Genomic DNA, 26,838 nt, shown 5'->3' on the forward strand with positions numbered 1-26,838 from the left:
TCAGAATTTTTGTAGGAATTTTTGACACCCCTAACACGAAACTGCAAATAAAATATTTTAAAAAAACTCATAATTTCTCTTTGAAAGGTGGGTTGTTTATTTCATTTATGGATTATACTTCCAAAATAAACTATTAAAGTTGTATAAAAAGTAATAGAAATATTTTTAAAAAAATAGTAATGAAATTAATATAATGTTACTAGTTCAGTATTTTTCAATTTTTAAACTTTAAAAATCTATCAAAATTTTTCTATTGATTCTATTTTTACGACACTTTCAGGGTCAATGGGAAATTTTATGCTCTTTCCAATAAATCGAATATAATATTTTAGACAAACGTTTTTTTTAATTCACGCCCCCCCCCCCATTTTCAAATGTCTATTAAAAAGTAAATAATTAATTTATGTACCAAAGTTTTATATATCACAAATTGAAGATAAAAGATCAATAAATAATATATTCAAATTTAAAACAAAAAAAGTAGTGTTTTTTTAGAAGTTTACCTATAAAGTCCGAAGTTTAAAACCTTCTTTTTTTTTAAAAAAACACGTTGTTTTTTGTTTCTTTGTTTTTTTTTAATGAAACCTTGGTCCTTGCTCCTTTAATTGAAAAAAAAAATAAGGGCGTGAATTACATTTTTCGAGGAGTTATAAGCTTCGAAAGATAGCGGGTGGAATTATTCAATAGTTTTCACGAAATTTCTGACACCGCTAGTGCAGTGGTCGCGTGCGCACACATTTACAGCCATATGGAAAGATGATGGAGTTTATCGAAGTCCATCATCTCGACTGCGGTCGCAAAATGATAATGATATATAAAACCGCGCGGGAGACAATGGATAGCCTCTGTAAGTGTGTTTGTACTTGGGTTCTATAGTGAAGTAAATCTTCTTCTCGCGCCGGGATCATGTGAAACTAGTATTGGAAATTGGGATTTGAAAGGTCAGTGCCTATGATTAGAGTAAGAGAACCTTGGCCTGCAAAAAACTGCCCACTCGGCCCATTCAGCATTTCCCATTCTTTTCACGACGTTTCGGCCAACTATTCCTCCGCACAGTCTTTCGTACCGTTTTCTCATCACATTTCAATATGCGGCCGATTTCCCGATTGGATAAACCAGAAAGGTGGAGATTAATGAGCTCCTGACGATCACTAAGAAGAAAGTCGTAGCATATGGACTAATTGTTACGTTGTATAACCTGGAACAACAACAATTACGATTAGAGATGTTTTGTTGCCTGTTAGTGGATATTTTAAACTAATTTAGGGGCGATACTTTTAGCTGGTTTTAAGCGAATTTGTTGCTGCGGACTTTCTTTTTGCCTCCTCAATTTGAAATTATTTTTTTTTAAATTGACGTGAACACTAGAATATTTCAATTAAAAGTCAAATATGAACGGGTAAAGTAGTGGAAGAATAAAAGGCCAACCAAATCAGGTATAGTTTGTTTAACCAGTTATATATATATATATATATATATATATATATATATATATATATATATATATATATATATATATATATATATATATAAGGCTTCTTTCAGTCTTGACAGACTATGGATACCCACGGTAAGGATGCCTGCGCGGGAAATTTTTGTGGCAAGAGTTGCACAATCCCCAACCACACCTCTCCTGAGTCGATGTTGTAAAATACCAGTGGCAAGTGGCGGTTCAGGACGACTTGAAACAATGCCGAGATAAGCGGAAAGCATATACAGCACCTAGAATTCCCAAATGTTCACCCATCTGGTACTAGCCAGGCTCAACGTTGCTTAACTTCGGTGATCTGACGAGAACCGGTGTGTCAACGTGATTATGCCATATATATATATATATATATATATATATATATATATATATATATATATATATATATATATATATATATATATATATATATATATATATATATATATATATATATATATATATATATATATATATATATATATATATATATATATATATATATATATCGCAGATTATTTCGTATATAACAACAATTATATATATATATATATATATATATATATATATATATATATATATATCGCAGATTATTTCGTATATAACATCAATTATATATATATATATATATATATATAAACGAAATAACCTGCGATATTTTTATGACTTAATCCGATCCTGCCATATTCTAAATTGAAATTCTGTTAATCATTAGCAATAAACTAACCTCTTCTGGAATGAAGAAATCAAAACCTGGGAGGGTGGACCTCCTAGGACTGCACAGGAACAGATACATACCTAGGTAAACCGGGAAATAGCCATCTCAACAATGGCCGAGACTTTCTTGTGCATGACTCTTGACTATTACTGGATTCCAGTAGGAAGGAGAACTCCTGGGCGATTTGGATTATTCGAATCACTGCTTTCATTAGGGTGTTGTGTTTCACAACGTTTCAGCTGATCAAACTTCCGACTTTTTTCAAGGGCATCTGAACTCTGCTCGATTCGACTGGCAATGAGAACTACGGAACAACATTTTTTTTACAACGGAATCACCACTTATCAAGGCCCGGAGGTCATTCGAGGATAAAGTTTAATGAGTGTACGGTAGTCAATGGAACAATGTAATAATCGTTAGTAGTGGAAATTTGGTAAATTGGATTACTTAAGGGGACAGCTCATAAAGAATTTGTTTACATTGGACTTGAAGACGACCATGTTGTAGTCAGCTGGAAAGCAGGGAAACGGAAGAGAGTTCCACAGACGTGCAGTTCTAAGAAAGAAGCTTTTGTTCATGGAATCGACGTTTAAATCCACTTTAAATAATAACGCGATGAGCAGAGAAAGACTAGTGTTATTTCAGAGCTTTTGGAGTTCTATCCATGTTGTTAATCACATAATCACATTCGCCCACTTTCGTCACTTTTATTTTGAGAAAGAGCCAACGACAATGGTTGGGCAGTGATCGGAGTGTAATACCTGTTCTCTCCTCTCTTGGAGAATAGAAATCCTTCTTGATTGGGGTAATTTTTATTTTTGTTCCATCTAGAATACCCCTTTTTATGCAGTTGGATATATGCCACATAAAAAATGATCTTGTGTCTAACTTTGCACTCCTGGGGGAGAAACAAATAAATATCGACTATGTCGATGAAGCCAGAGGTAAAGAGATTATGTGAGAATAATACTTATATGTTAGACTATAAAGCCTCTCTTTCAATGAGAGAGAGAGAGAGAGAGAGAGACAGACAGACAGACAGACAGACAGACAGAGAAAGAGAGAGAGCATTGATTTTTTTTCTCTGTCTTTTATTCCATCTTTTCTTTGTGTGAGCGAAAGGCAATTTGTTAATCCCATGGTATTTCTTCCTGGCTATTGTGGCCTAATGCTATGCTCCGCATTGTCCGACAGTGGACAGATTTTTATGGACATCCTCTATTTGTTATTCCACGAGAGCCAAACCGGCATCAACATATTTTGTCGATGCCAAACAGAAAGTGTTTATTTATTTATTTTTCTTTTGTGCAGTGGCACGAAGTCAGGCTTTTATCTCGCAGCAGTGTTAACATTTGAGCTTAACAAGCAGAAAATTGTGAAGGTGTCGTCGACTCTTAAGAATCAAATGTTTTAGATTTTTTTTTTTTTTTTTTTTTTTTTGCAGAATTCGAATAAATTCTGAAGAATGCGATATTGAAAATCTCGATCAATGCGTACATCGAGATTGGGTGTCGAATTTGGTTTTGCCTGCGATAAACCTAATTCTCTGCTTAAAGAGACTCCGCGACGATAAGACGAAAGGAACCTGTGCATGCTTGAAACAATAGAAAGGAGAAACAAAACAAACTATGAACCGATGGAGCGAAAGATGCCAAGACAAATCCATGGAACCTGAAATCAGAATAGGAATAGTTGAACTAATCTTAATTGATGTATCATTGATGTTGCTTTGTCTCTGTCTTCTGCGTGTTTTGGTTTGGTTGCTTTGTTTTACGGCATATCAACCCTTTTCGGTTTTATATATGATTTAATTAAAATTCATTATTGAGATGAGTATTATTTATTAATTTATTTATTGCGAACTATTATCCTCATCTTTTTCTTTTTACGACGTTTCGGCCAACTAGCCTCTGTACAGTCTTTCGTACCGTTTTCTCATCACATTTCAATCTGCGCCCGATTTCTCGATTGGATAAACCAGAAAGGTGGAGATTAATGAGCTCCTGACGATTTCTAAGAGAAAGTCGTAGCATATGGACTAAATGCTACGTTGTATAACCTGGAAAAACAACAATTACAATTAGAGATGCTTTGTTGCCTGTTGGTGGATATTTTAAACTGATTTAGGGGCGATATTTTAAGCTGGTTTTAAGCAAATTTGTTGCTGCGGATTTTCTTTTTGCCTCCTCAATTTGAAATTATTTTTTTTAAATTGACGTGAACACTAGAATAATTCAATTAAAAGTCAAATATGAACAGGTAAAATTATAGAAGAATAAAAGGCCAACCAAATCAGGTATAGTTTGTTTAACCAGTTACATTAAATTTAGCTTAAATTTGCGGTTTTTGAAAAAATTACAAGTGCGGACTTTCTTTTTGCCGCCTGTATATATATATATAAACGAAATAATCTGCGATATTTTTATGACTTAATCCGATCCTGTCATATTCTAAATTGAAATTCTGTTAATCCTTTCTGAAAATCCTTGAAATATTCACAAATCAATAATTCTTAATCATTTTTTTTTCGTAAGTTCTTCATCTTTTGAATATCTCAATCTTGTCAACTTGATTAATGTCACCTCTTCAAAATACAAAGTAACCTCTCCACGAATAACATTAACTAGCAAGACCCGTGGAAATTCCACTGAATGAGATATGTACTGAATCAACACATATGTTTTGATAAAGCTGTTATTTTTCTGGATAGCGCAAAAAAATATTTTGGGGACCGAAAAAATAACATCGTATTTTAAATATAAACCTGACCCAAATAAGAAACGCAATACTAATAAATACTCAGAAAGTAATATTGTGCTACACAGTTCAATACAAATAATAAAATCATACTGTAAAAGACAATTTTTAATGTACTCCTTACTTTTGGGTCAGAAAAAATAATAGTGCCCATCCTAATTAAAATATCGAACTGACCCAAATAAAATCAATTAATAAATACTAATAGATATCTAGAAAAGTAATACTGTGATACATAGTACAATACAAATAATTAAAATCACATTGAAGGAGACGATATTTTTCTAGTTAGAAGTCTTTATAGAAAGACATCGTGGATTACGAAAGAGCCCACGTAAACATTACCAACATTTTAAGTGAAAGGGATTTTTTTTTTGGGGGGGGGGGAGTTGAACTAGATTTGAATTTGGGAGTCCCAGGTCGTCAGTTCGTGGCATTAACCACTGGACTACCGTCAATGAGAACTTATGTGTCATTAACCACTGGACTAATGTCAATGAGAACTTATGTTTTCCTATTCATAAAATCTAATATAATTGCTCGGAATTTTTTTTGCAATATATATATATATATACATATATATATATATATATATATATATATATATATACTACATACATACATACATACATATATATACTACATACATACATATATATATATACTACATACATACATATATATATATATTACATACATATATATACTACATACATACATATATATACTACATACATATATATATATATATACTACATACATATACACACACATATATATACTACATACATATACACATATATATATGCTACATACATGCACACACACACACACACACACGCAAGCTGGTGTATCGACGTGACACGCATATAAAATGATACAAAAACTAAGATGAATGTACAAAATGTTTAACAATATTTTTTTTCAATTTTTATCCACTTTCGATGACTTAGAACTGTTTCAACCGGCTAAAGAATTATAAAAACGGTCCGTAAAAAATCCAATCACGCGTTACCCCCCTTTAACTAAAATAAAGACAGACAAAAGGTTAAAGAATTAATAAGATCGATAAATTACCTCCCTTGGACCAATCAAGACTAACAGATTAGACCGGTAGCCATGCCTATTAGGAACAGAATAGGACAACATACATTTACAAAAAATACAGAAAATAAAAACTTAGAAATTTTATATTAAAATAAAATATACAGAAATAGGAATAAGCTATAGATAAATAAAAATGAACCTCATTATAAACAATATCTGCGGTCCTGCATTTTACGCAAACAGAAAACAACATGGCTGACGAGATCCCAACATTATTAGCGATTTACCCTTAACTGCCCCCCTTATGTTAGGCTTGAAACCGACGGTACTAATGTTTTTCTGACCTTCTGTACAATTTTAAATAAATAAATATTAAGCTCTTATGTTGAAAAGGTTTTTCTTTGTAATCGAGCACTTTGTTGGAATTCTTTCCCACAAAAAGAGTATATATATAGTCATCCACATACAGTACTGTTTCGCTGTTTCACAGCTCATCAGTGCGGCTAGACAGGCAACTACCTCCAGCCAGGATTGAAACCCGACCGTTTGTACGGCAGTCAAGGCTCCTAACCATTACGCTATTGGCGGCTGCTTGAACGAGTAGTGAGTTTAACGATGTTTTGATATCGTCCGAAATACCTCCGCTCGATTTGTTTACACAAAGAGCGTCGCTTATATGCTAATGGTAATTCGTGTTTCACTTCTCAATATGCTCAACTCAAGGTGAGGAGCATTATAGTCATCCACATACAGTACTGTTTCGCTGTTTCACAGCTCATCAGTGCGGCTAGACAGGAAACTACCTCAAGCCAGGATTGAAACCCGACCGTTTGTACGGCAGTCAAGGCTCCTAACCATTACGCTATTGGCGGCTGCTTGAACGAGTAGTGAGTTTAACGATGTTTTGATATCGTCCGAATATATATATATATATTATTTGATGTACCAAATTTTGACCACTAACGATTCCTATGCTGCTCTACTGGTGACCACCGTGCACTCTTTAACCCATATCCTTGAGTGGCCTTCGAGCCTTGATATATATATATATATTATTTGATAATCAATCATTTGAGGCACCTAGTGTCGCTCTGCAACTTTTAGTTCCGATGAAGATAGAGTTTGAAAATATGGAGACTGAGAGATAGAAAGAACGAGAGACAGAGCCTTATATACATACATGCATACATATACATATATATATATATATGTATATATATATATATATATATATGTATATATATAATAAAATAAAAATAAAATTAATTAATATATATTTATATGATATCGATCCATAAATATCCATTCACGTGAAATCACATTTTCTTCACCATATTCCCTCTGCTTCACTTTTTGTTATCAAGTAAGATCTTTGACTTACTTATGGTTTCATCAAATACTTTTGTATGCAAAGTCCAATCCCGCATTTTGCTAATTCCTACCCTCTGATGAGAAGGAAAGTATTTCTTCGAAACTCCGCGGATTAAGGACTATCCACTTATTAAGCGTTTCCTTTTCAGATGAAATATGTTTTTAACTTTTTTTTCAAAGTGTTTTTAACATGTTTTATTAACTATTTGCTCTTATATATATATAAATATATATATATATACAAATATATATATATATATAAATATATATATATATATATATATATATATATATATATATGCTAGCAAGGAGACCTGACGTTGCCCGGGATTAAAAAAACAGGCGAATGTTTCCCACTCCCATATTTGTATAGAGAGAAAACTTTAAATAACATTTATGCAGATATTGTTTTTCTCTACAGCATTCTTAGGAATGAAACAAAAGTAAAACCAAACAATTCTATTGAATTCAGGTGAGGGAGGGGGTGTCAACAAAGCTGGTTTTGTATACAAGCTCTCAAGGGCTTGTTTTTCATGCAACTTGTTTACAGTTCCCATGTAACGTTGTATGCGAACCAACACCGGTTTCAGTCGCAAATATATATATATATATATATATATATATATATATATATATATATATATATATAACTTTACAATAAAATAGACAGGTAATGTAGTCACCGCCGGAAAAGAAAAACCAACCATAAAAACCAAAGATAGGGACGTTAACAGCTGGGAGGGCATAATATTACAAAGCGAAAACTTAGGTCAATAAACAGCCTCCAAGTTTAAATAATACCGATACCCCCCCACTACTACAACTTGACCACATGAGATCATGCTTCCTCTCTCTTCCCTATATATATATATATATATATATATATATATATATATATATATATATATGTGTGTGTATATATATATATATAATGTTAAAAGTGCACGTATGCTTCTAAGATAGTGATTTAAAGGTTATGAGGGTCTTTTGAAGCATGAAAAACGATGCTACTTTTTGTATTTAATAGTTATATTGTTATTTTTTCATATTTCAAGCGGATCTCCGCTCTTGGTCTCGATACTTTTTTGTGACCAGGAGCAGAGGTCCGCTTGAAATATAAAAAATAACAATAAAAATATTAAATACAAAAAGTAACATCGTTTTTCATGCTTCAAATAACCCTCATAAATTTTAAATATATATATATATATATAGAGAGAGAGAGAGAGAGAGAGAGAGAGAAAGAGAGAGAGAGAAAGAGACAGTGTAAACAAATACTATATATCGATGTGTGCGTACATACATATGTGTGTGTATGTAATTTATTTATAAACATATATATGATTCATCTTAACAGGACACATTAATGTAGCTAGATATAGATATCCGCTCGCTGAGTTCGAACGTAGAATTAAAGTCACCTATATATATATATATATATATATATATATATATATATTTAGAGAGAGAGAGAGAGAGAGAGAGAGAGAGAGAGAGAGAAAGAGAGATAGAGAGAGAGATTTTCATTTTCGGATTACTTCAAGAACCCATGTGCATATGTTTTCACAAAGTCAACACTATATTCGTAGTAAGAGGTATCACTAGATATAAATAGCAAAATCGGTAACTTTCTATCAACAAAGGAAAGCACTTGTTTTAAAAATTTTGTAACATAATTTGCTAATACACTTTTTGTTAATCATATTATAGTGTTTACCTTGATTATCAGCCTTCCATAAGTTTATTCTTACTCATTCGACATGTGATTTTCGTTCATCAGTTTTCTTGTAGATCGTTGCAGCATGTGGTTAAAAAGAAAAAATAAATGAAACGCAATTCGATTTAATTCCTTCCAGGTAATACTTTGTGGAGATCGGATTTATTTTTAAAAAATTCCGAAAAGTTTCTTGCCTCGGACTGTTATACTTTGAAAGTTCCCTATCTTGGTTCACAGCTTCCACAACTGTACTGGTATGCAGAAGTCCAGCTTCATACATAGTGTCCCTATAATGTATGTTACAATTAGTAGTCCTATTTGTGGCATTTAGAATGTTACGAAAGCATTGCAAAATCCATCTGCAATTTTGTCATTGCAAAATAAACATGGCCATTAATAACAGAAAATTGAAATTTAAATAATCGTTCTTTATCACCTAGCTCTATTCATGTATTGTTAACTTTCGATATACATCTAAAATCTATATATATTATATCTTTGTGTATATATGAAATAATATATCTAGCTATCGATATATCTATAGAAAACAACACTAGCGAATAAATACTGGGAACTCAAAGAAAGTGGACATTCGCCGGTAGTCGAATGGAAAATAATAAGACAAGCTACCACGTGCAGACATTTAGACGACCCATGTGAATTATGCCTCCATGAAAAATTTGATATCCTGTACTTTAAAGAACCCCAAAATCTATTAAACTGTAGACGAGAAATAGCAAACAACTGTGTTCACAAAATAAAACTTACTCTAGGATAGCGATACAAAATAGCTTTAAAACTGACAATAACAATAGAAAACAAACAAATAAATAAATTAAATAAACATGAATATACATAAACGATCACACATATATGTATATATATATGTATATATATGTGCATGTATGTGTGTACACATAGGTATATTTATATATATATATAAAAAAGGAAAACGTCTACCTTAAACCACTAACCTAGTTCTAAAACAGGTTCTTTTGTTCGATAAAATGCATGCCCATTGGCTGATAGGAAGGGACGCGGTGGATACTAGAAAGCTGATTGGCTAACTAAAAATTCGCAACATATATAAAAACAAGAAACAACCACATAATTTGCGCATAGGCCTGACGAGTCCTATAGTGGATGAAACGCGGAATATTCAGTGTAGCTTAATCGCCATATATATTTTATAAATTACTATCTATATCTACAGGGTAGATTATTTAAAAGTAGCCCTAAAATGTAGTAGAGAGGAGGAATATTTTTTATTGTTTAAATTACCTATAGTTTTGTAAACGATGCTGGAAGTGCTCCGCGTTAGCATCTATGCATTTCCGGGCACATTTAACAACGTTTACAGATACTGCCTGTAGATCTTCTCTCGTGATTCTCCTGATAGCGTTGGTAATGTTCTCCTTTAGTTCGTCTAGATTGTGAGGGTTATTTTCATAAACTTTTTGTTATGAAGTCCCCCAAAGATAAAAATCACATAATGACAAACCCGGGGAACGTGGTGGCCATAAACCCTTTGCTTTTTCTTCTCTCTTCCGTAAACATGTCATAAACTCGTGTCAGTGATCGATGAGACGTGTAGGATGTAGCGCCATCTTGTTGGATAAAGAATTGCATATTTTTTTTGTGTGGTGTCATTTGGTCGTAAGAGAAAAAAGAGAGGTCGGGCTACTTTCAAGTGGGCTGCTTAATATGAAGCAAAATCTTATTTAAAGAAATTAGAGACGTCGGGCTACTTTTAAGTGGGCCAGTATATATATATATTTATATATATATATATATATTTATATATATATATATTTATATATATATATATATATATATATATACTCTTTATTTGTTTTTATATAAGAAGTAATATGTTGCAACACAGTCATGATCATATTTCTGTCAGCTAGCTACTAGTAACTAGAGAACTCTTCAGGCGATACAGCTTCTACGAACATATTACCGCTTATGTAAAAACAAATAACGAGTATACCCTGCTCTACGACGGTATTGAGCACTCTTGTATTAACCTCGTTAAACATCATTGGTTACGTAACTTCTAGAAAACAATAACCTCAGATTATATATATATACTCTGAGGTTTAAGTATATATATATATATATATATATATATATATATATATATATAATCTGAGGTTATTGTGTATATATATGTATATATATGTATACATATATATGCATATATATGTATATATATGTATATATCTATGTATATGTATACATGTATATATATGTATATATAGAGAGAGATATATGTATATATGTATATATATACATACATATATATATGCATATATATAAATATATGTATATATATATAAATATATGTATAGATGTATAGGTATATATATATATATATATATATATATATATATATGGGATAGATTTATTTTATTATTCTACTTCAATTTCTCAGCAATCTAAAATAAAATTAGATTTTTTTTTATATAAAAAATCTGAAAAGGAAAAAAATATATATATAACAAAGTAAAAACACAAATCTTAACAGAAAATTCATTTTTTTTTTTTTAGCTGAAGAGAAAGTAGTTTCAATGATCCGAGCGAGACGGACAAAAAAAATAAAGATGGCGTCCGACGATCTTCATTCATCGTCTGTTAAAAGATTAAAATAAAGAACGACCAACGTAAGCTTTTTGTTCTTGTTTTTAACCTTTCATCTCGGTTTCCAACGGTCTTCATTCAAATTGTACTCCCCTCCCTTTCCCAGGCATCACCCTCACCACCACAGCCGCGGCTCATCTCTAAACTGATTTAATATTCTGCCGATTCAACTTTTCCCAGGTGAACAATCAACTGTAAAGATCATTTTATATAAAACGATCTTCAGACTCATTTCAACTGTAAACGCCACAAATAGATTCCATGCCTATTGTCACGTCAAAGTATTTTCTTAGTAAAAAGAATGAAAACACAAAAAAAAAACACACAAAAGAAACAAAAAAAAACAACAAAAAAACGTCCATGCTTCAAAGTGGTTCAACTGTTTCTATTATGAGAACAAAGAAAAAAAAACTTTTTTCCCCCTTTTATACAAATTTAAAATTATCATACGAGCAGGCATTCCGATGTTCGTATTTACTTGCCTCTCCACGAGGGCAGAGTTAGACACAAGGTCGGTTTTTAATGTGGAAAAAAAAATCTAGCCAGTTCTCCAAAAAAAGGGCACTCTGGATAGGAACAAAAATTAAAATTCCCTCAATCTAGAAAGATTTCTCCTCCACTGATCGAGTTCAGAACAGATACTGCACTTTGAGTAATATATTTGTTAAGTTTGCAGGTTGAAACAAGTAACGTAGAATGCAATACAAATGACGACTCAACAAACAAAGGTAGATCAAATAAGAAGTGTATTAGGAAAAGGTATATTTACAGGATATTTACATAATGGTGTCAAATAAGAGAGTCTTTGCTGGAGAAACATATCTGCTCTCGGCGGCCTTCGGTGGCTTCTGGTGAACACACACTCAGACTAACTGAGCCTCCATATTTATGTGTAATTACTATCCACATATGCAAATGAATGTGTGCCACCACAACAGTATTTTTATTCACTCTGACAGTTTACAACCAAAACAGAAATAAACAAAAAATTAGGAGAGAAGCCCGATGTTGCCCGGGATTGAATGAGGATCCACCAATGTTTAACACTCCCATATCTTTATTGTTATCGACATCGGTGAAATCGCTCATTTTTAATCAAATCGATTGATTGCCTGCTCTAGTTGGGGGCTCATCGCGGTGCATCGGGTGTTTTTTTGTTTTGTTTTTTTTTTACATGGCTGTCACCACTTATCAAGGCCCAGAGGCCACTCAAGGATAAGGGTTAATAGGTATACATTAGTCATTGTGATTTTAGCATAGTAAACAGTGGGGATTTTGTAACTTGGATTACTTAGGGGGACGATTCAATTAGAACTTGTTCACATTGTACTTTTTCTTTTTTTTTCATATGTATCACCACATTATCAAGGCCAAGAGGCCACTCAAGGATAAGGGTTAAAGAGTGTACAGTAGAAATTGGACAATATAATAATCATTAGTAATGAAAATTTGTTAAATTTGATAACTTATATGGAACGGCTCATCAAGAACTTATTTACGTTAGACTTGAAGACAACCATATTGTAGTCAGCCGGAAAGCAGGAAAACGGAAGACAATTCCACAGGCGTGCAGTTCTAATAAAAAAGTTTTTTCATGGAATCTACGTTTAGGTTTAGGCACAGGTAAGCTTCACATGTCTCCCCGAAATGTCTATAGTACATTATAGTCTATGCTGGACTGTAGAGAACCTATTGTTGATTAATATATATATATATATATATATATATATATATATATATATACATATTAAATTGTAATTCAATGAATTAAAAAAAACTCTCATTGAAATGAATTTCATATCAAAGAATTTTTTATTATTCTAAGCAAGACAAAGAATGCTTTAGAAAGTTAATGTCCTTAACCTATAGGGTTTCAATGTCTACCATCTCATCAGAGGAGAGAAAATATTAGCAAATATTTATAAGGTATTTGCTAAAGTCAGTGAGACTCACGTTTCCATAAGAACTGATTGTTAAATAAAAACTATTCTGAAGAATATATATATATATATATATATATATATATATATATATATATATATATATATATATATAATGGCTTGAATTAAAATTTGAAATGCGAAGGTCAAGTATCGTGGTTCAGTTGTGCTTTGAACAGAAACATTCATTTCGAACGCGCCCCTGTCATATCAACGTAGTTAATTGATCAGTATTGTAGTAATCGTTAGTAGTGAAAATTTGGTAAATTATATTACTTAAGGAGATGACTGATCAAGAACTTGTTTACGTTGGCCTTGAAGACGACCATGTTGTAGTCGGCTGGAAAGCAGGGAGCGGGAAAAGAGTTCCACAGGCGTGCTGTTGTTACTTGAGGTAATATTACTTCGGACTTTAAGATCAAAGTGTAATATCTGTTCTGATTCTAAACTTCAATTTCTTGTTCTCAGTTAGTGGAGGAGTAATCCTTCACGACTGAGACAATTTTTAATTTTTGTTCCTTTTCTCCACGTTAAAAAAAAAAACGACCCTGGTGTCTAACTCTTCCCTCGTGGGGAGGTATTGTAAGGAACATTACTTGGAGAAGTTGCACCATTTCTCGTAAAAGTCAGTGTATGTTGGTCATTGCATGAAGATCTTATGTGATTTTGAATATTTAGTCAGGGTTTATTTTTAGGAAACGTATCCTCGTGCCAGATTATCCTGACAGCCTCCTCTAAAGACAGACCTTAGACACTCGAGGACAGCGTCTAGTAAGCATTCAAGTTCTCTCCAATGGGCATTCAAATTCTCTCCACGTAATGCGTTCCGATGAGCTTATTGTAATTGTATTACCTCACAATGTAAATACCCCCGACAGGCAGCAAAATCCCACCCCTTCACTGTAGAATTCCCCCGATGACGGAAAATGTTCTACTCCCTTGGTTTGCTTGCATTTGGAATTCAATTTCTGCTCCCCGTTTTCTCTAACGGTACCAATATGTAGAAAATTTAATGTAATGTGGACAAACATCGTTCTGCACAATTTTCCGTTGAGCATGCCGCTTATAAATCTGGACCTAGTCACAGCAGCTCCTCGCGTCCCACTTGCAGTGTTCCTTGTTAGGGTTGAATAAAAGATTGTTTTTTTGTTGTTTTTTTTTTAAGAGAGAGAAAAAAATCCAGAGGCGACAGACACACAATCATATCCAGTAATTAGGAGCTTAAACCAAAAGAAAAGTGGGTGGGTTAGACATCCTATCAGGTATTCCACAGCAAATCAGTTGAGGATAACAAGCAAGAAGAGAGAGAGAGGGGGTGAGAGAGAGGAAGAGAGAGACAGAGAGACAGAGTTGAGAAAGACAAGGAGAGAGGAGGAGGAGGAGAAAAAGAAGAGAAGAGGGAGGAAGTAATGTAGATAGTAATCGCTAAGCAGGAAGACGGACGCGGTTGACTGATCTAATATAACACAGGTGTATCACCGGATGCTTACCAAAACCTACACCCCTCTCTGTTTCTCTTTGTATGCCTCTCTCTCTCTCTCTCTCTCTCTCTCCCCCCCCCTTTTCTCTCTATCCATCTTTATATTTATCTTTGGGTTGGTTAGAGTTCATATTAGGAATTCCATAGCAAGTTAGCTAGAGTAGCAAACAGAAATAGAGAGAGAGAGAGAAAGAGAGAGAGAGAGAGAGAGATAGAGAGAGAGAGAGAGAGAGAGACGGGGTGATTGAAAAAATGGTTGAGAGAGAGATTAAGAGAGGGAGATTGAGAGGGAGAGAGAGAAAGAGATTAAAAGAGTAAGAGATTGAAAGAGAGAGAGATTTAAAGTGATAAAGATTGAGAGAGGGAAATTGAGAGATATGGAAAAGGAGAGATAGAGAGAGATAGACATTGAAAAAGAGACATTGAAAGAGAGATTGAAAGCGATATAGATAGAGAGAGAGAGAGTGAAAAAGAGAGATTGAAAGAGATAGAGATAGATAGAGAGAAAGAGATTGAAAGAGAGGGAGAGATTGAGAGAGAGATAGAGACGGGGTGACGTGTCTTTTTTTTTGTTTTTTTTGTTAATCATTAGCTGAAGCACCTGTGTTTGATTTGGTCAACAAACCTCGCCCCCTCAACATGCTAAGCGATTACCATCTACCTTTCCTCCCCCTCCCGCCTTTTTCTTTCTCCTTGTCCCCCTATTCTTCCGCTATATCCTCTTTCTCCTCCCCATGACTACCCTTCTAGACCTTCAAACCATGAAATTAGAATTCCTTTTTTGTTCATGGTTCGGCATGAGTGAAGTTTCGCTACAGACATTTACTCGAAAGAAATTACCTGGAAATAATGGATATTAGCTGGGATGACAAGGCACTTCTGCGACACTTCCTGTAGATTTGTAGGTTTCCTCTGTCCCCCTCTCTTTTTCTCTCTCGTAAAAGAATAAATGGTTCCCACCGAGTACAGGGTGGAACGATAAAAGTGTCGCTCTAAAAAAAAAACAACACTACAACTTCGTTTTTAAAATTTTCATTGAAGAAAATCAATTCAGGTAACTTGACCATGTAGTAGAGCTGACATCTATTCAATGTAGCCAACTTCAGCCTCAATCACCGCCTCGATACGGGTCCGGAACTCGGAGCATGCCCTTTTCACAAGCGCCACCGGGAGCTCGGCGAATACTCGGCAGGTGGCGGCGATCAGGGTGGCTTTGGTGTTGTGAGAGGTCATGTTGGTGATGTTCTCGACGCATGATCAAACGAAGTAGTTCAGCGGGTTCAGGTCGGAGGAGGAGGAGAGCAGTGAGAGAAGGGTGCAAAGTCGCAGCACTCCTTCTGAAGTCAAGCCTGGGTCTTTTGGGACTTGTGGGCCGGCGCCGAGTCCTGCTGCCACACTATTGAGCACAGAGGGTGCTGGCAACGGTCTTGTTGTGATAACTTGGATCAGCAGAGACAGCGGCGCATCTCCGATCCCGCTTGTTGGACATTGTGTCATTTTCAGACATGATAGAAAGCTCGTATTGCTTCTGGGATTTGTACACAACTGGCCAACTAGTAGATGGTCTGTAACAACAACAATAACAAAAAATAATTGCTTTTCATCAAACGGGAATGGGATCATGTCGTCTTTTCTAGGGTGACAATTTTATCGTTTCTTCCTATATGAGACATGATCCTTCTAAATAGAATAGAGCACTCTCGGTAACCAATGAGAATGTAAGACAAAGAGAGTATAATGTTAGTGATTGCTTGTTTTACTTCTCTTGAGCTTAATTGTGATACAATGTGTTGTCCTTTAATCCTTATATTCCATGAGCGATGCATCTGACAAAGGGGAAAGAATTGCTGTTTTCTGGGCGATAATCTATCAATCTCACACAAATCGTTGGCTTTTTTTTACCATGAAGTATCTTACATCAAATGGCGCCATGCCTTGTCTCAAGCGATCTCCGTTGAAAAAAATCAGCAAAGCGAATGTTATGTAATATAACGTAATGTAATGTTCCACCCTGTATAAGTGTTAGGATTTGTTTGCTTGCTCCTCTTAATAGTGTTGAGATTTTCTTATCTTGGTGTTGCTTTTATTCTTTGATAACATAATATTGCATATATATATATATATGTATATATAATATGAGCAAACAGTTAATGAAATATGTTAGAAAACACTTTGAAATGAGTTAAAAACATATTTAATCTGAAAAGGAAACACTAGATAAATGGATAGTCCTTAATCCGCGGAGTTTCGAAGAAATACTCTCCTCCTCATCAGAGGATAGGAATTAGCAAAATGCAGGATCGGATTTTGCATGCAGAAGTATTTGATGAAACAACAAATAAGTCAAAGATCTTACTTGAAAACAAAATAAGTTCAGCAGAGGGAATATCGTAAAGAAAAAAGTTGATTACACATTAATGGATAGTCTGGTGGAAGATAAAAAAAATCCAGTGACGGTAAAATCCAAATGTAAAACTTCAAGAAAGTTAAAAGAATTTCCATTTGTACAAGTAAAATCCAAAGAAATCCCGTAATATATATATATATATATATATATATATATATATATATATATATTATAATTCAAGCCCGGTAGTGTTTGAATATAATATAAGTGGCGGTTTTAGTCATGTAGAACTGCTTTAAAACTTCACCGCTTACTCATTTTTCGACCAAATTTCAAACAATTATTACAGTTTATAGATCACCTTCTCAGCTATATCGTGAAAAAAAAAGTTTTCGTTCAGTAAAACAAAAGTTATGATTAATTTACTGGTGTTCAAAATCCTAAAAAAAATATAAGTAGGTGAGCGACGTTATTTATGACTGGTTTCCATAGCAACCACATCACTTCAGCGACTAGTGTTGCTTCTAATTCACTGTTGTCACGAAAAGAGAAGTAACAGGTGAAAAAGAAGAAAATTTTTTTAATAGAATATATTTGTTGTTTTCAAGTCGGTTTCTATTTAACCCATAGTTGGGACCCTAACAGTTACTACCACTCTGGGTCAGAGTGGACCTGGGAGCAATGGCAATTAAAGGGTGGCTCCACACTCCCCAAAGCCCGCAAGTTGGGGCCTCACCACTGGATATAGTTTAAGGTCATATCGAAGACCCATGGATTACAATTAAAAAAAAATGCGAGCATGAAAAGTAATATGGTTAAGCTTAAACATGGAAAAGTAATAGACTAGTTGTTAAAACTGGAAAAGAAAAGGACAAGATATTCTAGTAAAAAATATAATGAATTCATAACATAAAATATTGCAGCATTAAGAATCTTTTTTTTAAATTCAATTGAATATTATATAATCAATTCTTAATGCTGCAATATTTCAACTTGTCCTTTTCTTTTCCAGTTTTAACAACTAGTCCATTGCTTTTCCATATTTAAGCTTAACCATATTACTTTTTATGCTCGTATTTTCTATTGTAATATATATATATATATATATATATATATATATATATATATATATATATATATATATATATATACAGTGATGATCATATTTATTGGCACGGTAAAATAAAAGTTAAATTTTGTCTAATAAATTCTAAAAAAGGGATTAAATTAAAGAAAATAACAAAGTATATTATGTATTTTTAACTGGCCTTTCCGATGCAGCAATCGGATTTTAGAAAAAATAAATAACAAAAGAACAACAAACATAATTGCAAAAAATCCTTGTTCAAAATTATTGGCACGGCTTTGTTTTTCTTTTAGTATCAGTATAATATCAATCAATTTCCGGTTTACGTGCTTTCTGAACTTTTTTATAGCCATATTATGCTTGTTTAACGCTAATTCAGTGAATAATTTTTTTCAGATAATTTTTAGATAGCGATTTATTTAAACTATTATAAGTGACTAAATTATAATTTTCAATCGCCATGGTTAAAACTAAGGAACACAGCGAAGACGTCAGGAAGCTTGTTGTAGCATGCCATACCAATGGGGAGAGCTATGATAAGATTTCAAAGAAGCTAAACCTTCCCAAATCCACTGTTAGAGCCATAATAAACAAGTTCAAATCGCAAGGCCACGTTATGAGTTTAGAGGGTAGAGGGAGAAAAAGGATTCTTTCTCCAAGAGATGAACGGAAAATTGTTCGACAAGTAAAACAAAACCCAAGGATCTCTGTTGGGGAGATTGTTGATGAACAGAGCACCTCTGGAGTGAATGTATCTCGACATACAGTTGGTAGAGTTTTGAAGAGAGCTGGTTTAAAAGCATGTCGTCCGAGAAAGACTCCCTTATTGAAGCCTATGCATCTGAAAGCAAGGCTAGCCTTTGCAAAACGTCATATTGTTAAAGATGTTGCATTCTGGAAACGTGTTCTATCAAGACCGTCTTAAAAGACAAGATGGCCGGTGGGCAAAAATAATTTAATCTGCTGACGTCATCACGGGTAGTCCATTAGTTGTTTCTTTACACCGGTAAACACCGGTAGTAACTCGTGGATATCTCCATTAAACAAAGTAAGTTTTAACGTGCTCCCCCCTGTATTTAACACGATGTAACTATAATTTAATTCAATATTATCATCCTAAGTTTTTTACCATTCAAAAGAAGCGTCAAATAAATTGCTAATATTAAAAAAAAAATTTTTACAGCATACAAAACTAATGAAAATGCGAGACAACATCGACTCTTTTGAAGAGACGATTTTTTTAAGCTGTTGACACGTTTTAAAAATTTAGCAAAAATTAATTTTCCTGAAATTTTCAATATTTAAAAATAAATTATGCCGGCTGATAACATTTTTAAACTTTTTTTTAAAGCTAGAAAGATAAAATTTAAAAATACTTATATATATATATATATATATATATATATATATATATATATATATATATATATATATATGAAACTTAAAAGTAAAAAAAAAAAAAAAACGCGCGTTCATTTCGGGTTTGTATTACTGTACACAGATTCGAAAAAGTTGTCAAAAAACAAATATATGACAAATAAATGTTATCAAAGGCAAGATAAGTTACTTTTCTACCAAACTAGATATATTTTTCGTGCTTTTATTCAATGTAACATGTTTATTCAGCTCCAAAAACAAGGTGTTATAAATAAAAAAACTAGAAAAAATATATGTCAAGCTATGTCACGGTAACATATATTGAGCGAGTTTTTTTACAGTATTTTAACCAGTTTTTTATTTATAACACCTTTTCCCAAACTTACCGTGTTAAAGAGGGAGTCAGACGCCATCTTGAAATTTCCGGGTTTGTATTACTGTACACATAGATTCGAAAAAGTCAAAAAATAAATGTCAAACAAATAAATGTTATCAAAGGCAAGATAAGTTACTTTTCTACCTAACTGGATATATTTTTTGTGTTTTTATTCAATGTAACATATTTATTCAGCTCGAAAAACATACAGTGTTTACCGATGTATTGGAAAATTTAAAATGGCGGCCGACTCTCTCTTTAACACGGTAAGTTCGGAAAAAGGTGTAATAAATAATAAACTAGACAAAATACTCTTAGAAATTTGCTCAATATAAGTTACCGTGACATAACTTGATATATTCGGTGGTTTTTTAATAGTATTTTTAAAAACAGTAATGGATTTTCCGAACTCAATATTTTTCAATTTTTAAACTTTAAAAATCTATCAAAATTTTTTTATTGATTCTATTTTTACGATATTTTCAGGGTCAATGTGAAATTTTATGTTCTTTCCAATAAACCGAATATAATATTTTAGACAAACGTTTTTTTTTAAATTCACGCCCCCCCCCCCCAAGTATCACCCATTTTTAACTTTCTCTTAAAAAGTAAATAATTAATTTATGTCGGAGTTTTATATATCACAAATTGAAGAGAAAAGGTCAATAAATAATATATTCAAAATTAAAACAAACAAAAAAATGCCTTTTTTAGAAATTTACCTGTAAAGTCCGAAGTTTAAAACCTTTTTTTTAAAAAAAAAACACATTGTTTTTTTGTTTTTTTTTTAATAAAACCTTGGTCCTTGCTCCTTTAATTGAAAAAAAAAAATTAGGGCTTGAATTACATTTTTCGAGGAGTTATAAGCTTGGAAAGATGGGGTGGAATTATTCACTATTTTCACGAAATTTCTGACACTGCTATCGGTAAACACTGTATGGTTTTCGAACTGAATAAACATGTTACATTGAATAAAAACACGAAAAAATATGTCCAGTTTGGTAGAAAAGTAACTTATCTTGCCTTTGATAACATTTTCATTTAATTATATTAAATAAACTTCAAGTTTACTACAAATCAAATCGTGTTCCTTCACTTTTTAAAAATGTAATTTATAAGTAATTAAAGAACGCATTCTAATCTTTAAAATCTATAATACAACAAAATATTCAATTGCTTATAATACTTAAACAAACAACTTGTGTTTTATTATTTTTTTATTATTAATATTAGATGAGTTTCAGTATAAATCATCGTGTTCTTTCTTTATTTCAATCCAATTTTGAAGTTTTGTAACGCTGTCTGTAAAAATTACTGTTCATTATTGACAGTCTAAGAGTTCCACATATCTTGCTTGTTGGGACCTCGGCGATGACGTCATTTTTTCAGCTGGCCGGCCATCTTTATAACGAAGGCCACGGTTCTATGGACTGACGAAACGAAAATAGAGTTATTTGGCCATAATAAAGTGTCTTATATTTACAGAAAATCTGGCGAAGCTTTCCTGCCTAAGAACACCATACCCACAGTGAAGCACGGTGGAGGCAGTTTGATGTTTTGGGGATCGTTTGCTGCCTCTGGACCAGGGCGACTTGTTAAGGTCACAGGTAGCATAAAAAAGGAAGATTATGTTAAAATATTGAATGAAAACCTGAAAGACTCTGCTAAAGAGCTCTCACTTGGTCGTCGTTGGTGGTTCATGCAAGATAATGACCCAAAGCATTCGGCTAAACTGACTAAGAAATGGCTTGAGGACAATCATATTAATGTTTTGGAGTGGCCATCACAAAGCCCAGACCTTAATCCAATTGAAAATTTATGGAGAACATTAAAATTGAGGGTAATGCAAAGGAAGCCTAAGAGTCTTATTCAATTGGAGGATTATTGTCAGGAAGAGTGGGCTAAAATTACTACTGAAGAGTGCAACAACTTGGTTGTAAACTATGAAAAGCGACTGAGGAAGGTAATCAAGGCCAAAGGCTATACAATTGATTATTAAATAAATCGTGCCAATAATTTTGAACAAGGGTTTTTTGCAATTATGTTTGTTGTTCCTTTGTTATTTATTTTTTCTAAAATCCGATTGCTGCATCGGAAAGGCCAGTTAAAAATACATAATATACTTTGTTATTTTCTTTAATTTAATCTCTTTTTTAGAATTTATTAGACAAAATTTAACTTTTATTTTACCGTGCCAATAAATATGATCATCACTGTATATATATATCGATGTACATTTTTCAAATATTTTCTTCACTATTGCTCAATACAACACAAGTAAAGCTTTATAATCTTCTTTTTCTTCTTTTGTTTTTTTTTATTTTTATCCCCATTTTTTAATTTTTTTTTTTACCTCAAACAAGGTATATTGCTACTTGTGCACAAGAGGCTACTATTTGGAATCGTTTCTAGCTAGGAACCGAGGGTAGTTAAGAAGCGAGATGTTTCTTTTTCACATTACATTTAAACTACTGCATCTTAGTACAGTCAGAGAAGCAGGAAACAGAGAGGGAATTCCAAAGTCCAGCAATCCGAGGAAAGAAAATGTTAAAATAGAAGTCTTAGTCCAGAGTGTTTACCACGAGGGGTCACTAGTGCTGGGAGTTCATCAGAGCACATTCCATTAAAGTACTTGTAAAACGAGCACAGGGATGCGGGTGCGGCGATAGGACAAAGACTAGAGCTTGGCTGATAATGTGGGATTTATTAGATTTGAAACTCTTTTGGGGACCTTGTCTAAGAGCGAAAGACTTGTAACAGATACTCCAGCCGAGATTTGGCAACAATATTTCATGCATTGGGAAATTGTGGGTTTGCGAAGATATAGGATGTTCTCTGGTGTTAGTAATTTTCTAGAACGGTAGAGGAATCTCATATTATTTGCAGCAGCTTTGGCAACGTCCTTCTCATTTCTTTTTATTTAGTTGTTGTTGTTCTTCTTCTTCTTCTACTTCTTCATCTTCTTATTATTATTCTTATCATTATTCTTATCATTATTATTATTATTATTATTATTATTATTATTATTATTATTATTATTATCAGGCCATCATCAAAGATTTCTCTTTGAGGACAACCTGTGGTATTCTCTGACAACTCTCCTTCAGTTATTATTACAGTGTAACCCGGATATAAGAGACCCGAATATAAGAACAACGGATATAAGAGAAATTTCCTCTGGTCCCAAATTAGAGCCTGTGTTAATGTACAGTGTAACCCGATTATAAGAAACTCGGATATAAGTGTAACCCGGATAAAAGAGATGTGACGTCTATTATATTCGGGTTACACTATATTCTTATTATTATTATTATTATTATTATTATTATTATTGGTACTATGACAACAGCATATTATTTTCCTTGTTTTGATTCTCAGGTATATATCCATTGATATCTTATATCTTTTTATGTAGAGTGATGTGGTTCTCGGTTGATTAATTGTGTCTAACTGTGTTGGATATATACTCGAGAGTCAAGACAATGAAAAGAATATGTAAATAGCCCCGACAGACCCGAGAAGTAGCAAAATTCCACCCCTTCACAGTAGAGATCCCTACATGTAAGAGAGCCTTCTACTCCAGTAGTTTCTTCCCCAGAACCGCTAGACTTTGAAATTCATTTCCGGGGCCCTGCTTCCCCAACTGTACTAAGATGCATAAGTTCAAGTGTACCTATTTACTATGCCTCCCCACGGGACAGAGTTAGACACCAGGGTCGTTTTTTAACGTGGAGAAAAGGTACAAAAATAAAAAATTGTCTCAGTCGTGAAGGATTGATCCTCCACCGAAAGAGAACAAGAAATGGAAGTGCAGCATCTGAAGAACAGATGGTATTTATTTGCTCCCCCACCGAGCAAATTAGGCACAAGGCCGATTTTTAATGTGAGGAGTGAAGGGGAAATGGGGACCAACTCCCCGGGGAGTAGGGGAGTTGGATAGTGACAATTGGTATGAAGGGTTGCCCCTACATTGACCAAGGTCTCATATGTGAGGTTGCCCACACATATGGTCTTTGCTTGCAGTATCTGCCGGATCTTGACCAAAAGGCCAAGTAAGTCATTTCAAGTGTAACGTGAACCGGCATCATGCTGCCCAACCCCCTACATAGTATCGCTGTAGCTTATGTCCCTGATAGTAGCCCCCTACATCAAAGTGGTGATGTGTCTTGTTTGGGGTGAAAATGTAATAAAAAAAAAACGTTGTCATTGCCCTAATTATTACTATTATTCTTTCTATTTTTCCTTCTTCACAAATTTCTTTTTCCGTCTTTCTTTTCTTCTTTCTTTTTCGTCTATTTTCTCTTTCTCTTCTTTCACATTTTATTCTTTTTTTTCCTCTTTCGATTTCTTTTCCTTCCCATCTCCCCCTTTTCTCTCTGTCTTTCTTTTGTGCTTTTCTTTTCCTCGTTTTTTTTTCTACTTCTTTTTCACTCCTTGTTCGTTTTTTTTTATTATTTCTTATATTTTTTTTCGTTTTCTTCCCATTCTTCTTCTTTCTATGTTTTTCTTTTTGTCTTCTTTTTCTCTTTATTTCCTCTTTCTTTCTTTCTTTCTTTATTCATTATTATCATCTATATATTAATACGATAGCGTGTGTGTTCTTTTGTGTGTCACGCTTTCCGGCAAATTTCATTGGTTGAGATTTTATTCATTTTTTTTTTCATTGTTTCAGAAAGAGATAGCAAGAGCCTAGAATCGTCGCGTTGATAGTCGGCAGTTCTACCCATCGACTTCCGAGATCAGCGTCCGTAAATGACCTCAATAAATTTGTATTTCAAACGAACATACGCTAACCTCTTTTATAGTGCTACAACCGCTTATTATTATTATTATTATTATTATTATTATTATTATTATTATTATTATTACCGTAGTTGGTACACTAGGAGTAGTATCAAGTCATCTGGAAGACAATTGAAAAAACTACAAATCCCCGATGTTTTAGGCGGCCTTCAGACCTCTGCAATTATAGGTACCACCAACATCCTTAGGAAACCCCTTGATCTTTGAAGCTTCTGGTTTGAAGCCGGGATTAAGGGAAATCCCCTGAAAATCAATCCCATCCCTTTCCAGAGAGACGTTGATAAACGAAATCAGAATTATTATTATTATTATTATTATTATTATTATTATTATTATTATTATTATTATTATTAATTTACTTGTCTGCACGTCCAGGATCACAAAAACATCATCAATGCAAATATTAATAAATGAGAAGCGAATTACATCCATTTATAGTCGCTCTTTATCATTTAAAAACCATTGAAAACATTTCCTCTCCAAATTTTTTTAAAAATACAACATGGCTGTCTGTTTACGTCTTGAAAATAAAAAATATTCGCAAAGTGTACATTTCCAAAAATAGAGAAAGATGGATAGATATAGAGAGAGTGCATGTGGATTTAAGCAGCATCTTTCATTTATACACACGTTATAATATAGCACATAGCGTTTTCATTTAATTATTCTTTTTTTTTTGTACCGTTAACTCCCCTTTTCGTAAAATCATTCTTGTCTGTTAAATTGCTTTATATAGGATCTCTTGGTGTCTTTTTTTTTTTTTCATTTTTTGTGAGTACATTCAACTGGCTATTTTATTTTATAATTTAGAAAAGTAATGTTGAGAAGAGACTGCAAGATTTTTTATTATAATTTTTTTAATTAAAAAATTTTTTTTAAATGTGCAAGTGAATTGCTTTTTTCGTTTTTTTATATAAAACTATTCAGAAAAAACAAACAAACAAAACAATGTAACGTGTTGAATTTTCACAGAAAAAAATATAATTTTTTAAAATCAATTCTTTTTCGCTTTAAAAGTTTAAAAAAAGTATTTGCTAAAAATTGTTTTAAGTTCGTCGTTATTTGGTTTATTTTATTTTTTAATCATTTTATTTTAATGTGTTTTAAGATATTTAACCACCGTGGAATTTCCACGCGTTCTCGAGTTATTATTATTATCAATAATAATAATATTAGTAGTAGTAGTAGTAGTAGTAGTAGTAGTATCTTATTATTATTATTATTAATAATATCATTTTAATTATTATTATTATTAGAAATATCGTTATAATCATTATTATTATTGTTATTATTCATATTATCATTACTATTATTATCATTATCATTATTATTATTTTTCTCCTTTTACTTCTACTCTCCTCATCTTTTACTTCTCCTCCTTCTCTTCTTTCTTCTTCGCCTTCTTCTCTCCTTTTTTCTTCTCTTTCTTCTTCTTCTTCTTCTTCTTCTTCTTCTCCTTCTTCTGATTAATATTCAGCACGCGTCCTATATTACCTTATCAATTTCGCCTCCACAACCCCTACGTCTTCCGGCGCAATCCTTAAATTTTGCAAAAATCAGAAACCTCAAATGTCTTCTGCTCGACTAAAGGCACTTTTAATCTGATGAAAGAAACACAGGAAACGAGAAAATTAGAAGAAAAGGCAAAAGTAAATAATAAAAAAAATTGCGTTCGTCGTAAACAAATGATTTCAAAATGGACGCCCT

At 33.0% G+C, this 26,838-nt stretch overlaps 1 protein-coding gene and 1 pseudogene across 9 annotated transcripts in view; one reads left to right on the top strand and one right to left on the bottom strand.

Moving 5' to 3' along the window:
• The window catches only part of LOC145259106 (protocadherin beta-11-like), a 1,732,684-nt gene that overhangs the window by 1,192,292 nt on the left and 513,554 nt on the right, over positions 1-26,838 (top strand). Inside the window, exon 5 of one of the 9 annotated variants that reach the window (XR_013864124.1) lies at positions 11,632-11,761. The exons of the other annotated variants lie outside the window; for them this stretch is intronic. The gene's annotated coding sequence lies outside the window, so the exon portion shown is untranslated. Of the gene's footprint in view, positions 1-11,631; positions 11,762-26,838 lie in introns of those variants that run through there. 9 annotated transcript variants of the gene reach the window in all.
• On the bottom strand, positions 1,711-1,827 carry LOC145259445 (5S ribosomal RNA; annotated as a pseudogene).

The sequence above is a fragment of the Euprymna scolopes genome, chromosome 34 (genome assembly GCF_053919585.1).
Source record: "Euprymna scolopes isolate OS-2025 chromosome 34, ASM5391958v1, whole genome shotgun sequence".
NCBI classification, from domain to species: domain Eukaryota; kingdom Metazoa; phylum Mollusca; class Cephalopoda; order Sepiida; family Sepiolidae; genus Euprymna; species Euprymna scolopes.